Source organism: Neofelis nebulosa, chromosome 11 (assembly GCF_028018385.1).
Source record: "Neofelis nebulosa isolate mNeoNeb1 chromosome 11, mNeoNeb1.pri, whole genome shotgun sequence".
Taxonomy (NCBI): Eukaryota; Metazoa; Chordata; class Mammalia; order Carnivora; family Felidae; genus Neofelis; species Neofelis nebulosa.
In genome coordinates this window covers 49,477,678-49,494,813 of record NC_080792.1, presented here as the reverse complement: position 1 = coordinate 49,494,813, position 17,136 = coordinate 49,477,678, and positions in this window count along the sequence as shown.

Sequence of the window (17,136 nt, the reverse complement as noted above, 5' to 3'; positions counted from 1 at the left end):
TTTCTGAGTTTCTGGTGAAGCCTTCAGTGCGCCATGCAGGAAGTGAGGTCATGATTGTTTTGGCAGTTTGGGTGGCGTTTGTCCCCTGGTAGCAGCTGAAGTTTATCAGTAGGTTTAGCCTTTGCACTTTGAGAAACCAACTATTATCTCACCCACAATTTAGAATAATAAAAAAGTCCACGGCAGCAAAACGTGCAGTAAGTAAAGATAAAGAACAAACGAGGGAGAATCTGGTGTCCCTGTCGACATCAGCCCCCAGAGCACACATCCTATCCATGGTCTGATAGAGTCAGCAAGAAAGCTCCTCCTGCATTCTCTTTCTTTCTGGAATAAGCTTCAGATGAAGAAAATTTTTAGAGGGCAGCTGAGAGCAGAGAAAATGATGTGACAACTTTAGTTAATAATTTAGATGCAGTTGCTTCCTGAAGTGACCTGTCATAGAGACACTAGGTTTAGGGATACTACTATTCTTCATCCTGGAGGCTTGTCTCCTCCCTGGGCATCGTCAGTGGAGCAGTTAAAAGATGGAGTAGGGCCCCTACAGTAGTTGCTAGAACTGGCTGGAAGAACCTGGGGACTGTGGGTCGGGGATCCTGCATGGACTGTTCCTGCACCAGGAGGGACACTAACTGGATTTCCGAGTTGGTTCTAAGAGTGAGATTCTATAAGCCTGTGAGTTATACCAGGATTCTCTTTGTAACATTTTGCCCTATAGGAACCGCCAAGACTACAAAGTAACTAAAAAAATTTATTAACGTCATTTCAAATCTTACTTTAACAATCCAAAGCAATGGAAAAGTAACATTATATTGTCATCGAAATTGTCTAAGATTGGTTAAATAGCTGAGACACTACACTCTTGTTAACTGGAGAACAAACATAGATAAAAGCTGTTGAATAATTTATGATAATTCATGAAGCAAGTGGGGACTCTTTATGCAAATACAGTGATTCTGGCTTGACTTCTTCAAGTGCCTTTGTTTAGTTTTAAAATCTGGAATATATTGTGGGCCTTTGAACATGTGGTTATAAACCCAACACACACACATATATATGGATTTATATTTTGGGGGGGTGTCTAAAAGTTATTGTAGAAATGATTGAAGGTTCATCATGTTGGAAGATAAAAGAGAAGCTTGATACAAAGTGTGGACCTTACAAATCACCCTATGAACTTATTCATTCTGTGAACACGCTCACCTTCAATTCTCTTTTCCTTCTCTTTCTCCATTGTCCTGGCTTGGAAAACCCCCAACCCGAGATGGACCCATCAAGCCACTGTTCAGGGCTTCGCCCTCATTCTCTCACCTAATGGGCTGGAGAAATCACTCACACAACCTTCATGCTTTTCCACCCTCATCCTTTCCAGCTGCCAGCACCGTTGACCCAGTGACTGCTCCCTTCTTCTTGACTTCTTACCACTGTTTAAAAATATACTTTAAAGTTTTTTTGCCTCATTGTTTCAATGAAAACTAAGGCTTTTTTCCCCTTTTCACAGGGCTAAGATAACACTTTTCACAGAAGCAGAACACAGTGATTTTACTGATGAACAAACCACTCAGAGAAAGGATGCTCCTTCAAATTTTGGAGAGAGCCCTTCTGATACTGTCTCAAACAGAAGACCTATATTGCCACTATAAATGCTAGTGTCTTCAAACTGTGGTTCTTGAGTACCTAAAGAAATTCAGGGGGTGAGGTCAGCAGGCCCTGTAACACTCTGGGTCAGCCTCAGCGTTGACTATCAGCTGACTCCTCTTCATCACTCCTCAGAGGTTGAGACTTGAGGAGACAAGTGGGTTCATTTCACCAGTGAATCACAGGGCCTCAGAGAGAGATTTCTAAATACCTGTGTGGTTTCCACTAAGGTCTAAGTAGGTGTGGGTGGGACAGGGGAATGCCCAGTGTCTAGGGTGTCGACTGACAGGGAGCAGACATGATTCATGGGCCTAGTCTCTCTGGGAGGGAAACCCAATAGCTACCACACTTCCACAAATGCTTATCCCATGCACCTTCCGCCTGCAAATGCCTGCATTCATTTGCAGAGTTACTTTTTTACTGTATCTTTTACAGCAATTGTTAACTTCCAGCTCTAGAAAAGAGTATGAGGGAGTTCAAGGCACTGCCAGGACCCCTGCAGGAAAAAAAACCAGCCTTCAAAACTGAGTTACTCACAATGTGAATTCATTGAGTAAATAAAGGCTGAATGATAATGGGAAGAGTTACTCATATACGGTAACAGACACTCACTGCCATCTGGCCTCTTCATACCCACATTGCTCCTTCCTCTAAATGAGGTTAATGGGAATTAATACATATGTATTAGGGAAAGGAAGAGTTCCTTGCGGACGTGAGCTAAATATCAGCACAATGCTCTTCACTAGGTAGACATCAAGGGTGCTTGGGGAAGCACTGAGTCATGGTTGAAAGATAAATTACGTATAGATTAGTCAATATCTTGCCAATTACTCTATTTCTAAATAGGACATTTCTGAGAAAAATCCTGGCATCCAGCAGTTCAAACAGTGGCATTTTGTTATGCTATTTTACAGGGCAATTTCCTTCCATGTGGACTTGCACACAAATAGACAGCAGACACTTTTTTTCACATACAAGTAAAATACTTCAAAATTGTATCTGCAGTAATAGCAGTCATTGAGTAGGGAAATCAGTCATCACACGAGACATTGCTTGGTGAAGAATGTCCCTAAAATGTGTGATATTCTTGGCCAAGTGGTGCATTTCTGTCCTACCCAGTAAGAGCAGAGCATTGGAGCAGATCTTCTTGCATGTAATCTCTCTGATTCATATCAATGCCTTCTCAAGCCCATGCTGTTAATTATTTATACAATGCTCATATTGTGAAATATGTATCATGCATTATGAGCATTGGACAGGGCTTCTCTATGGCTTATATCATAGTGCTCTATCAACCCACTATATAAACAACCTCTCTCAGACATAGTCTTGCATGATTACCCTGATGAATTGATCTTGTTCAGACCCCGTGTACATATTAGAGCAATGTTTTATCAGTATATAGAGATATACACACACTCAATATTCACTGGTGTTAAGATAAATATTGTGACTTTGTGGTGAGGAAGGCCTCATTGCATCAGATGGTCCTTATCAGCCATGCAGATAGGAGTGAGTCAGCTTGTAGCTTGGTTGTCTTATTGTTTGGGGTGCTTCCCTTTCTCATCTAACCCAGAAAAGGGTTCTGTTCTTCATCAGATCAAACTCCTGTGGGATGGTCTAAGCCTGTGTCTACTGGAGAAATCTGAAAGCATTCAATCAGTCTAATTTGACTAGAGTCTCTACTCTGTTGACTTGCATTTATTGACCACTTAGCGGTGTATCTTGAGCACTGTGGGAGATATTAAAGAACAATAATCTTTTAAAGAGTGTAAGCATGAATTGTTCAAGATTGAAATTGTTTTTTAATAGCTTGATTGTGATATAATTCATATATCGTCCAATTTATCCATTTAAAATGTACAATTCAATGGTTTTTTAGTGTACTGAGAGCTTTGTAACCATCACCACAGCCAACTTCAAAATACCTTAGTACCCATAAAGATAGACTGTGTACTGATGAGCAGTCACTCCTCAACCCACTCCTCCCAAATCTCCTAGCCCCAGGCAAAAACGAATCTACTTTCTGACTGTGGTTTATCTGTTCTGGACATTTTCTACAAATAGAATCATACAATATGTGTTCTTTGTGAGCGGCTTTTTTCACTGGGCATAATGTTTGCAAGGTTCATCCATGTTGTAGCATGTATCAGTGCTTCATTCCTTTTCATTTTATTCCTTTTTAAATTTTTTATTCCTTTTTTTACAGTGGAAATAATATTCCATAATGTGGATATACCACCCTCTACTTATCTATTCATAAATCAGTAGATATTTGTATACTTTCCATGTTTTGATGCTATGAACATTTGCATACAAGTTTTTATCCTTACGTACAGTTTCATTTGTCTTGGATATATTGCTAAAAGTAGAATTCCCGGGTCATATGATAATTCTATGTTTACTATTTTGAGGAATTTCCAGAATGCTTTCCAAAGTTACCGCACCATTTTTCATCACCATTTGCAGTACATAAGGGTTTCAATTTCTCTGTCCTTTTCAACACTTGTTATTATCTGTCTTTTTGATTAGAGCCATCCCTATGGGAATGAAGTGTTATCTCATTGTGGTTTTGATTTGTGTCTCCCTAATATCTGCACTATTAATGTTGATCATCTATTCATGTGCTTATTGGTCATTGTATAGCTTCCTTGAAGAAATGTCTATTCATATCCAGTATGCCCATTTAAAAATTGGGTCATTTTTCTTATAATTGAGTTGTAAGGGTCCTTTTTGTATTCTAGATACAAGTCCCTTATCAGACATATGATTTTCAAATACGTTTTCCTGTTTTATGGGTTGTCTTTTCACTTTCTCAATGGATTTCACTGAGGCACAAAATTCTAAATTTTTGTAAAATCGAATTTACCTAGTTTTCCTTTTGTCACTTATGTTTTTGGGGTCATGTATAAGAAAGCTCTACCTAACCTCAGGTCATGAAGGTTTACACCTATGTGAAAGTCCTTGTTGATCTTCTTCCTAGTTGTTCTATCTATTATTGAAAATTAGGTATAGATATCTTCAACTATTACTTTTGAATTGTCTATTTCTCTTTTCAATTCTGTCAGCTTTTGCTTCATGCATTTTGGGGCTCTGTTGTTATGTGCATATATACTTATAGTTGTTATACTTTCCTGATGAATTGACATTTCTGTTATAAAACATCCTTCATCCCTAATAACAATTTTTGTTTTAAAGTCTATTTTGCCTGGTATTAGAATAGTCACTCAAACCTTTCTTATACTTTCTGTTTGCGTGCTATATCTTTTTCATTCTTTTAGTTTGCATTCTGAATATATAAAGAACTCTTACAAAACAATAAGAAAATGGCAAACAACCTACATGATTCCCTATGACACAGCAATTGCTCTCCTAAATATATGCCCAACAGAAATAAGTGCATATATTCAAAAATCAATGAGCCCTAGACTGTTTGCAGAAGCAGTATTTACAAGTTTCAAACTGAAAATAACCCAAATGCCCATCAACAGCAGAATGGATAAGCAAGCTTTGGTATATACATACAATGAAATGCTATATTTCAATGAGAATGAATGGTATATAACCACACACAGTAATATGGCTAGATTGCACAAACATAATAGTGAGTGAAAGAAGACTAATAAAAAAGAGTGCATTTGTATGAATCCATTTAAATAAGGTGTAAACACAAATAAAGTTAGTCTATGCTGTTGAAAGTTAGGATAGTGGTTACCCTGAGACGGAAAGGAGAGTTACTCTCACACTCTAAGGCTAAGGTACTAGAAGGAAAAGTGAGGGGGAGATTTTGGGGTACTTATGTTGGTGTTTCTCAATCTGGGTGCTGGTTACTCAAGTATGGTTACTTTTGAAAATTAATTGATATATGTACTTTTCTATATATATACTTCAATAGCTTTTTTTTTCTAAAAAAGAGGACTATAACTTGAATGAAATATGGAATACTTTGCATTTTCTATTAAAAAAACTAGCATATACTGAAACCTGACAAAGATGGCACAATTTTTTTTTTTTTTACTAAGCTCACTTATGGATAGATACAAAACATTTAATTAAAGTACTGGCAAATCGAATCTAGCATCATATTGAAGGAATAACTCTCTAGGAAACTGAATGATTTCACATTAGGAAATCTAAAAATAGCATTGGTCACAACAATGAAACTTTAAGTTCATCTCGACAAATGTCAAAAGGCATTTAACAATATTCAATATTCATTTGTGGTAAAAAGTTAAATAAATTGCATATAGAATATCCCTCAAGGGTGCCCGGGTGGTTCAGTTGGCTGAAGTTCCAACTCTTGATTTTGGCTCCGGTCATGATCCCAGGATCATGAGATTGAGCCCTGTGTCAGGCTCCACACTGAGCATAGAGCCTTCTTGGGATTCTCCCTCCCTCCCTCTCTCTCTCTTTCTCTGTCTCTGTCTCTACCTCTACCCCTTTCCCCTAACTGAGTGTGTTCTCTCTCTAAAACAAAGCAAAACAAAACAAAACAGAAAAAAAAGAATACTCCCTCAACATGATTAAAAAGTTATCTCAAGCCAAGGAGCTTACATCATACTTAAAAGCAAAACAATGGAGCAGTGCTTTCCAAATTTATTTTGTCAAGGAACATGATTTAAACCATAATATATTGAAGCACTACCAGTAGGAGCCCATGACATATATACAACACTATGTTAAAACGGGACTTTTCCTGTTGACTCAGAGTTTCAGTTGAGGTCTCAAAATTTGAGAACAAATACAATTGTTGTTTAATATCTCCATATCCCGCATCCCTAGGAAGATGCTAGACTGTCTATGCAGGCAAAGGCTAAGAAATTGTGAAATCATCTGCCAGCATTAGCCTGTCATTACCTCTAGGCTATAAAAGAGAAGACAAATGAGTCGTTGTAATTGAAGGTGCCTGTGTTGACTATTTTTTTGGAAGCGTTAGTAGGCCAAGTATTTCTCCTGTGGAGGAGGAGAGGAGGGTCCTCAAGTCAAGAAGAAGGGCTTCAAGAGACCCATTTGAAAACTTTGACATGGGTCCCCTGGCTAGAGAGACTGAAGCTGGTGTCTGATTGATGCCTGAACAGTTTAAAGGGAAGAGGCTGTGACTAGTCAGGAGGCCCAAGATAGTGAAGCCAAGGGAAGCTGTTGTATTGGAAATAGTCTAACTTCCTGAGCTGAGCAAGGCAAAGAATGTGTGAATTCCCATGGGCCAAATGGAATGGAGCTGGATTGTATCATCTTGAAAGGGACTCTGGCCAGTGTGATTCCAAAGGAAATCATCGTACTGGTCATTAGCAGTTGGAGGTAGAGAGCTGTTGATGAGAGATCCTAACAACAGTCATGGTGAGATGCAGAAGAGGGAGCCTGAAGAACTCACAGAAGGACATCAAGAATCAGTGTGTCATCAAAGGAGTCTACCATATGGAGAGGGCCTCTACTCCAGGTTCCAACTGCACCAGCCAAGCAAGACCCTTCTGTCCCTTAGTTGTCCTTCCTTGTTCTATCTTCCTCCAAACTCCCAGCCCATGCCCAACCCGAGAAGCGTTGAAATAGCAGTTTGCAAGTAGATGAGGTGGTAATGCCAGATATGGGAAAAGAAGTCAGCCAAAGCTCCCGCTCCCGCTCCCTGCTCCCACAGCAAGATTCCAAGCTACAGAAAAAGGGGAGACATTTTTCCTCAGATGACAAACTGGAGATAGGCAATTATGATACTGGACTGAACTTTCATTATCTGAAAAAGACCAGATAAGCTATGGACAAGGCTGTGATTTAAGCAAGGAGGGGGAAGAACAATTGAAAGAACAGCTCTGAAAGGCCTGTGGTGAGAAAGAATAAGCTTGCCTTTTCTTAATTCCCTATGTATGCTAGCTCATTTCGAAAATTCAGTACATATACATGCACATATTGGTACATTTACAAATACATATTTTTATAAGAAATTATTAAAAAGTTGACTTATATACATTTTGAAACATTAGAACAGCACCGAACTCAGCAATAAGAGGAAATAATTTTTAGTTGTTAATAAGCACCAAATATATCAAAAATAAAGACATCTTTTATTTTACATTTTGTGCTATCCAATAAGACCCAAGTGATTCAAATAGGAAAACATTGTTTTTGTGTCTGTTCAGCTCACGTCCAATTACTACAAAGACTACTGCTGTGAATTGCATCCTCACATAAAATACCATCTTGCTGAGACACCTGGGTGGCTCAGTTGGTTAAGTGTCCGACTCTTGGTTTCAGCTCAGGTCATGGTCTCACACTTTCATGAGTTCGAGCCTGCTGGGATTCTCTGTCTCCCTCTCCTTCTCTGCCCCTCTCCCACTCACACTGTGTCTGTCTCTCTCAAAATAAATCAATACACTTAAAAAAAATACTGCATTGACTCTACCTCTGTATTTTTTCATTGCAGCATTACACAAAAATCCCATTTTTCACAGGTACCACAAGTAGTACAGAGAAGAAAATCATTAACATCAACATTGTCTTCCAAAGTCTCTGGAGGCTTAGTGGGGTGTAATGGAGAATGTTCTGTCCCACAATATGCACTGAGCATGAAGTACTTCTCTATTTACAGCGGATAGAAATCCTGAGGACAAATAACTTTTATTGTCCCTTACTGCCTGATATTTATTTGTTCACGTTGGGTATTGTTTCTTCTTGGAGAATTTTCATCTGTGTTTCTAGAAACTACAGGATGACATAGATAAGCTTGTCTTTGAAGTATTCTGACTTTGGGCCTGTTCGATTAAGATGGTTTGAAACTCCTAATACTGATTTTCTTTTATATAGCAGGCTTCCTTCTTTGACTTGTGCTGAACTTCATTGTATAAAGAGAGTAATACTTATTCATTGTTAAGTATCAAATACTGGTTAAATCTCTTATAATTAGGATTTAATTGAATGCTTAGACCTATGGTAGACACCATTATTTTCCATGGATGAGGAAGCAGAGGACAGAGAAAGTAATTGTCTAGCCAAACTCCACTACTGCCCTATACGGTCTTCAATAAAAAACCAAAAAAAAAAAAAAAAAAAAAAACCAACAAAAAAAAACCACAAAGGAAAAATTTTAAAAAGTGTATTTAATAAACAATAATATTTAAATAATAAGACACATAAATGTTTATAACATGATCAATCATAATTAGGCAAAAATAGGATAGTAAATGAGGCTTGTATAACAAATATAAAGATTAAAGATCATTCATTTCTTTATTTAGCCATTTGATGCCCTCCCCTGCAACTTTCTAGTGTTCTCAAATATCCACAGAGATTTTTGTACTATAAGTTAATTTATACTTTAATTTAATTTTGGTAGTAACAATTAATGTGGGATTTACACATTTAAAAGGTTTTAAGGTGTATAATACAGTATTATCTATAGGCACAAGGTTGTACAGCAAGTCTCTAGAATTTATTCATTTTGCATAATGGAAACTTTATACCCATTGAACAGCAACTTCTCATTTCCCTCTCCCCTCAGCCTCTGGCAGCGGCTACTCCATTCTTTGCTTCTATGAGTTTGACTACTTGAGACACCTTATATAACACATGGAATCCTGTAGTATTTGTCCTTCTGTGACTGGCTTATTTCCCTTAGCATAATGTCCTCAAAGTTCATTCATGTTGTCACATATTTGTAAGTCTGATAACATTCCAGGGTGTGTATATACCACATTTTAAAAATCCATTCAGGGGCACCTGGGTGGCTCAGTCGGTTGAGCGTCCGACTTCAGCTCAGGTCACGATCTCACGGTCTGTGAGTTGGAGCCCCGCGTCAGGCTCTGGGCTGATGGCTCAGAGCCTGGAGCCTGCTTCCGATTCTGTGTCTCCCCCTCTCTCTGCCCCTCCCCCATTCATGCTCTGTCTCAAAAATAAATAAATGTTAAAAAAATAATAAATAAATAAAAATAAAAATAAAAATAATAAAAATCCATTCATCTCTCCATGGACACTTAGGCTGTTTCTATATCTTGGTTATTGTGAATAGTGCTGCAGTGAATACAGGAGTGCTATTATCTCTTAAAGATCCTGATTTCAATTCTCCTGGATAAATGCCCAGAAGTGAGATTGCTGGAGCATATGATTGTTCTATTTATAATTTTTTGAGAAACCACCACACTATTTTCCATAGCAGCTAGACCATTTTGCATTCCCATCAACAGTGTACGAGGGTTCCAATTTCTCCATATCCCTGCCAACACTTGCTGCATTTTGTTATTTTAATAATAACCATCCTGACAGGTGTGAGGTGATATCTTACTGTGGTTTTGATTTGCATTTTCCTGACAATGAGTGATGTTGGACATCTTTTCATATACCTATTGACCATTTGTGTGTCTTTGGAGAAATGTCTATTCAAGTCCTTAGCTCGTTTTTCAGTTGGGTTAGTTTCTTCACTCTTGAGTTGTAGGAGTTCCTTATTTTGGAAATTAACTCCTTATCAGATGTATGGTTTGAAAATATTTTCTTTCATTCTATAGGTTGCCTTTTTACCCTATTAGTTTTTCCCTTTGTTGTATAGAAACTTTTTTAGTTTGATATAGCCCCATTTGTTTATTTTTGCTTTTGGTGTCATATCCAAGAAGTTTTCAAGATAAATGTTATGAAGATTTTTCTTTTTCCCATGTGTTTTCTTCCAGGACCTTTATAGTTTCAGGTTTTATGTTTAAGTCTTTGGTCCACTCTAAGTTAATTTTTGTTTATAGTGTAAGATAAGTGTCCAACTTCAACTTCATTCTTTGGCCTGTGGGTATCAGTTTTCCTAGCACCATTTGTTGAAGAGACTCCCCTTTCCCCCATTGTGTGTTCTTGGCACTCTTGTGAATGGATTTATGGATTTATTTCTGGGCTTTCTATTCTGTTCCATTGGTCTATATGTCTATCTTTATACCATGCCATACTGTTTTGATTACTGTACCTTTGTAATATACTTTGAAGTCAGGAAGTGTGATGCCTCTAGCCTTGTTCTTCTTTGTCAGAATTGATTTGGCTATTTGCAGTTCCATATGACTTTTTTCCATTCCTGTAAAATTGTCATAGGGATTTTGACAGGGATTGCATTAAGTTTGTAGATTGCTTTAGGTAGAATGGACATTTTAATAATATTAAGTCTTCCAATGCATGAGCATGGGATGTCTTTCCATTTGTTGATGTCTTTAATTTCTTTGAGCGATATTTTGTAGTTTTCAGTGTACAAGACTTTCATTTCCTTAGTTAAGTTTATTCCTAACCATTTTATTCCTTTTGATATTACTTTAAACGGGACTGTTTTCCTAATTCTTTTTCAGAATGTTTGTTATTAGCATATAGAAAAATAACCGATTTTATATTGTTTATATAAAATTGTTTATATTGTTTATATTGTTGATTTATATTGTTTATATTGTTGATTCAGGCAACTTTACTGAATTCATTTTTTTGTCCTAGCTGGCATGTATGTGTGTGTGTGTGTGTGTGTGTGTGTGTGTGCATATGTGTGTATGCGTGTCGTCTTTAGAGCTTTCTATATATGATATCATGTCATCTGTAAACAGGGACAATTTTACTTTCCACAGAGTTTACTGAAGGCAGATCACTGCATAATAAAGTTGGTATCATAAATCACTGAGGAAAGAATAGTTTATTCAATAAATTGTGTTGGGATATTTGGCTATCCATTTGTCAGGAAATGTTCTTCAAACCATACATCAAAATAAGTACCAGATGATTTAGCATTTAACTCAAAATAGTGAGCCATAAAAATTCTAGAAGAAAATATAAATGAATGGAAAGTACACAAAAGGCAGAAGCCACACATTTAAAAAATGACAATATAAAAATTAATGCATTTCAAAACCACTGTAAACCAAAAATGAAAGGTTAACAAAAAAACTCAAGGATAACCATAACTTTCATGGTAGGATAAGATCAGTATCTTTCATAAAAAATAAATTTTATGATTATTACAGTAGACAAGTTTCCAATAGTAAATTGGGCAAAGGACATGAACTCATATCATAGGAGGAAGATTACCAGCGGTGATGAAAATGTTCCATTCTACTAGCAGTTAGAAAAATACAAATAAGAACAACACCAACAGATAGATTCTTCCCAACTGTGAGGACAAGGACATGGAGAAAATGGCAGGTCAGCTGGGACCTGGGAGATTCAAAAGTCAGGAGGTTGGAGATAGAAGTAGGGACTGCCTCCAGGCAGACGTAACTACAGAGCAAAGGCAAATCAAGCCAGGCTCCTCTGGGACTATAGCAAACCTAGATATTTGGGTGGTAGAAGAGACGAGAAAGATACACAGGAAGTTTTCAATGGTGTGTTTTATTATTTTCTTGAAATGACTTACTGATTTTCAGGGGTTGGCCAAAAACAAACAAAAACTAATACATCAGCATATAGTGAAAAATAAAAATAAAAACAAGCCAATCAAAATATGCAGTTTCCAGGGGTTTTGTTTTTCTAAAGATTTTAGCTAAAACATGAAAAATCTCATTCTCTTTAAGAAATAGTTTTGAACCCAAAAGGCAGTGGGTGGACCAGACCAACCCCCAAGTTGTATGGGTTCTGCTCCTGGAGTACCTGGTGCCATGATCCTCAGTCATGGCTCTCCAAGAGCAGGGAATCTTCAGGCCCTTCTATCCAGGGGGTCATTTTCTTTTATAGTAGTGTTTGGGTGCCATAATAGAGCTCAAAAGCACAAATGCCATTCATGAAAGAATGAATGCTCTTCAGAGTTCTTTAAAAGTTCATTTTCAACATATTAGCTTTGTCAAAGGACCATTTTATATTTGCAGTACTCCAAGAAGAAGCCAGCAACTTCTAAAAGTTTTCTGAAGATGAGAAATACGGGGAAGAGAGAGAGATGATGTGAATGAATAAAATAACTAAGAACAACTGCATAAATGTTGGTCCTGGGGAATTTCTCTTCCAGATTGGCATTGCAGGAGTCTGCTACATTTTTCAGACCCCACTGTCTGAGATGCAGTCCATTTTTGAGGCTGATTTCTGTGTGTGGCCACTGACAATCCTGCGTAGCTGTGGCTTAATTGATTTCCTTTCCAGTAATAGATCTTTTCTGCTTTTCCCTATCTTTTCAAGGTGTTTTACAATAACTTAGGTTAATTAATCTTCTAGGTATTCATGTCGCCAAAAGAGGAATCTCATCCAACTCTCCTACAAGGATTCTTTCAAAATTCCTCAAAATTTGGATGTACCTCATTCCTTAACAGCAGTTTTCCATGTTCACAGTTCTGTCTCATCTTGGAAATTAAATTCAGCCTTGCAAAGAGGTATTCTCTCCTTTCAGTAAGGGGCATGTAACATGGGCACCAACCTGTTTATATTGATAGTTCAAACCCAAATTGGCCCCCAAATTTACAAATGATTCTTAGCTCGTAGTTTATTAAGAATGTTTTGGTGAACAATAAGCTACCCACTCTGACCTCTATACCAAAGGTTTATAGAGAAATTTTAACAGGATTCTGTCACTCCAGACCCAGCATGGCCATATTGAATGATGGCTGAAAGACCAATTTTTACTTTTTAATTTCAAAAGCATAGGTTTTTTTAAAAAAAATGTATTTATTTGGGGGGGCACAAGTGGGGAAGGGGCAGAGAGTGAGGAGGACAGAGTATCTGAAGTAGTCTCTGTGCTGACAAGCTGACAGCAGTAAGCTGGATGTGGGGTTCGAACTCACAAACTGCAAGATCATGACCTGAGCTGAAGTCAGATGCTCAACCGACTGAGCCACTCAGGTGCCCCTCAAAAACACAGTTTTGTGGAAGTATTCTCCCTATGTCCATAGACCCCTCATAACTATCTCAAAGATTAGAAATAAATCTTGTTCTCTGTGACTTTTCTGTAGCCAACTGTGACAAAAATATATTAAGCATGCAATAAACATTTGTTATAGATTGAACCTGTGGGAGCAATAATCACTTTTCTTGAGTACCTGTGTATTTCAGGCCAAGTGAAATCCTGGATTTATCCATTCTCTTCCAAAAGAAACAATCATTGTGGTAAGATATTTAGATTAATAACATCATTTCATGTTTTAGTTTGCATAGTACTCTTCCACGCCATCAATGTGCTGTGCAACAAGGCCTCCTTATAATGTTTTCCAGAAGGCCAAACTTTCTCAAACCTGAGGAATTAAAGTCTGGCAGATTGTAAGCTACTCCTCAAAAGTTAGTCAGAACTTTGTGAAATTTCTTTGTTGAATAGCACTGAATTCATTCTCAATCAGCTTGAAAATGCATCACCGCCCTCTGAACAGCCAGTAACAGATCACTCATTAGGTCTGAAATAATCTAATGAGATAGGACATGGAAGGTAAGTATTAAAAAAAAAAAAAGAAAGAAAGAAAAAACCGGCCAACTGAAAAATGCTTATTTTGTGAAATTTTAGGTTTCAGTGACTTAAAATGTTACCTATATACAAAGATTGGCATCTGAAGGTTTTTTTCTCCACTGTAAAAAGCTATGAAGACAGCAAACATACTGTTTTGATCAATAAAGCAACAAGGCTCAGGAAGGCCAGAGGTTTAGGGTGACCAGCTGGGCTGAAGTGTTTTCTGAGAAGCAGAACTTTGGTGCTAAAACTAAAAAGGTCCCTGGAAAACCAGGCCGATTGGTCACCCTAGCATGAGTACTAACTGAGAATCCTTACCCTTAGATTCTAGTCCCAGCCCTACCTGTAGGTTGGCCCTGCCCTGGGCGAGATATGCAATCCTTTTTCCTTACCTATAGAATGAATAATCAAATGGTAACTGATGCTTCTATCAGCTTTGAAATGAATAGTGTTCAATATTCCACGAAATATATATATATATTTGTCTTTAAAATATATATTTGGTCTTTGTCCACATTCCTGGCACAAAGCTCCTAAAACCCTTGGGATTTCCTAAATGAGAAGTGAGAGTCTTTTTTTATGTTAATGAGGTGACTTTTGAAAAGACCCTAGGTAACCTAAGGATGGGGACTGGTTACCAGAAGAACTAACCTTGTAATTAGAGATTGGAACTTTTAGTTCCACCCTCTCTGACTTCTGAGGAGGAAAGTTAGAGAGTGAGTTCAATCACCAATGGCCAATAACAGCTAATCATGCCTATGTAATGAAGCCTCCATAAAAACCAGGAAAAGGACAGGGTTCGGAACGCTTCCGGGTTGATGAATGAGTGCAATGCTCCAAGAGCACGGCAGCCCCAAGCTTTCCCCACACCTGGCCCTGTGCATCTCCTCCATCCGACTGGTCCTCACTTATATTCTTTTATAATAAACTGGTAAACATAAGTAACGTTTCTCTGAGTTCTGTGAGCCGCTCTAGCAAATTAATTGAGCCCCAGGAGGTGGGACCTTCCGATCTCTGGCCCGCGGGTTAGAAGCACAGGTGGGTGAGAATCTGGACTTGGGATTGGCATCTGAAGTAGGAGGGGGGCAGTCTCGTGGGGCTGAACCCTTAACCTGAGGGACCTGACACTACCTCCGGGTAGACAGTGTCAGATTTGAGTTCAATAGCAGGTCACCCGGCTAGTGTTGGAGGATTGCTTGGTGGTGTGAAACACACACACACACACACACACACACACACACACACACATACATTGGACTTGGTGTCAGAATTGGAGTGATATTCTCAGGACTCCCATCTTCTATGAGAATATGAAGGGGAAAAAAAGGTTAAGTAAAGCTTGCTTGCAGGGTGGGGGGTGGTCACTCAATTAGAGCAGTGAGCTGATGGACCATATCTGTCCCACCCTTGGCCGGTCTTTCCTAAGAATCCCGGGGACTCCTTAAGAGAGGGCTGGGAGAGAGCAGAAGCCAAATCGGCTACGGGTCCCCTCGGTATTGACTGACCACACTTGTGTCCTCACAAAGCAGTGAGGAGCTCCTCACTGGGTCTCAAATAAGAAAAGGCCCAGGCCCTGCCTGTTTAAGGGTGTGCATCCCAGTGTGTGCCCTGCAAAAAGTTGAAATGCAAAAGAAAATTTAATGTGATCAGCTTTTTCACACAGATCTTGGACACTTTCAACCCAGACTGTGACTTCACCACAGCCATGGCCCAAAACCTCTCAGAATGAGGAGGGCAGGAGTGATCACAATTTAACAGACTGGGGAGCCAGTGCTCAGAACACCCCCCACCCCCGTGGAGGGGAAGACTACCCCCCAGGAAAATGTAGAGCAGGAGAGGGAAGCCCAAAGGAGGAAAGGAACAAAGGTTGGTTCTGCTGGCAGGGAGAAGATAAAGTTGGGAGTGGAGAAGGAGAAAGGTAGTGTCAGCCAAAGGCAATAAACAGGCCTTCCACAAGTGCCTCAGAGCAGCACTGGGGAGGCGAAGGAAATTAGCCCATTAATAAAGGAGAAGGGAAGGAAATGACTGCTTCAAGAATGTCTGGGGCACTCAACTATTTAAAAATATTTTTAGTAAGAAATCTAAAGAGGCCCTGCATAAAGAGCAGGCGATCAGCGTCAACCTGACAGTCCTAAGAGGTAATAATGCTAAGTGAGGACAGCTGAGAAAGCCAAGTAGCCAGGAGCCTGCTTGTCAGACAGGTGGGGTAAAGAAAGCTGTCATCTTAAGGAAGAAATCCGTCAAGCTGGTTATTTTCTTCTGGGGAGAACATCGTAGTAGCAAGAGGATGGGCCTTCCATGGGCTTAGATACTCCAGGTCTGAATCCTCTCTCTAATTCTGAGACCTCGGGCCATGTTCCTAGACTTTCCACTTCAAAGTTTCCTCATCCGTAACATGGAGCTGTGAACAGTTCCCTCCCATGCAGGTGCATATCGGGATCCCAGGAGACCATGCGAGGGCACCAGAAACAGCAGCTATTTGCCTTAACAAGCCTACAACCTCTTCTTCGTGAAACCCCAAATCCAAAAACTTGAAAACCAAAAGGGTTTTGATAACTCATTTGGCAACAACCTCATCTAGAATTACTTTGACAGTCCAAACTAACCCAAATTGATTATTTATGTTTTCTACTTACATTATTTATTATTTTAATATTTATATCTATATTATTTTAAATATTTATGTTTACATTATTTGTCATATTGTTTATATTGTGATAATATCAGACTATTTATATTTTACATGTATCCCACTTAAAGTGAATATTTATATATTTAGCTACGGAAACATTAATGTGTTTGATTAGGGGGTGCTGCCTCAGACCCCTGTGGGAGATGTTACGTAATGTGCAGCAAATGCACATATCTTCCCTGAAGTCTAAACAATTCTGAGTCACAGGGGTTCAAAGAGTTTTGGAGAAGAGCATATGGACTCACACCTTGGCGAGTCTCGGATCCACCCCCTCATTAAGAATGGCACAGCTCCAGCGTGGAATCCTGACCTTATAGCCCAAGTGGAGGATCAGACCCAGAGTAAGTTCCTCCCAAATTCCGTGAGGACTTGACTCCGCCAGCCCTGCTCAAGAAAATGGCAGGGGGGAGCCTAATTTATTAGCTGTTAATGTTGTTACGCAACAAACTCGATCTCCAAGTTG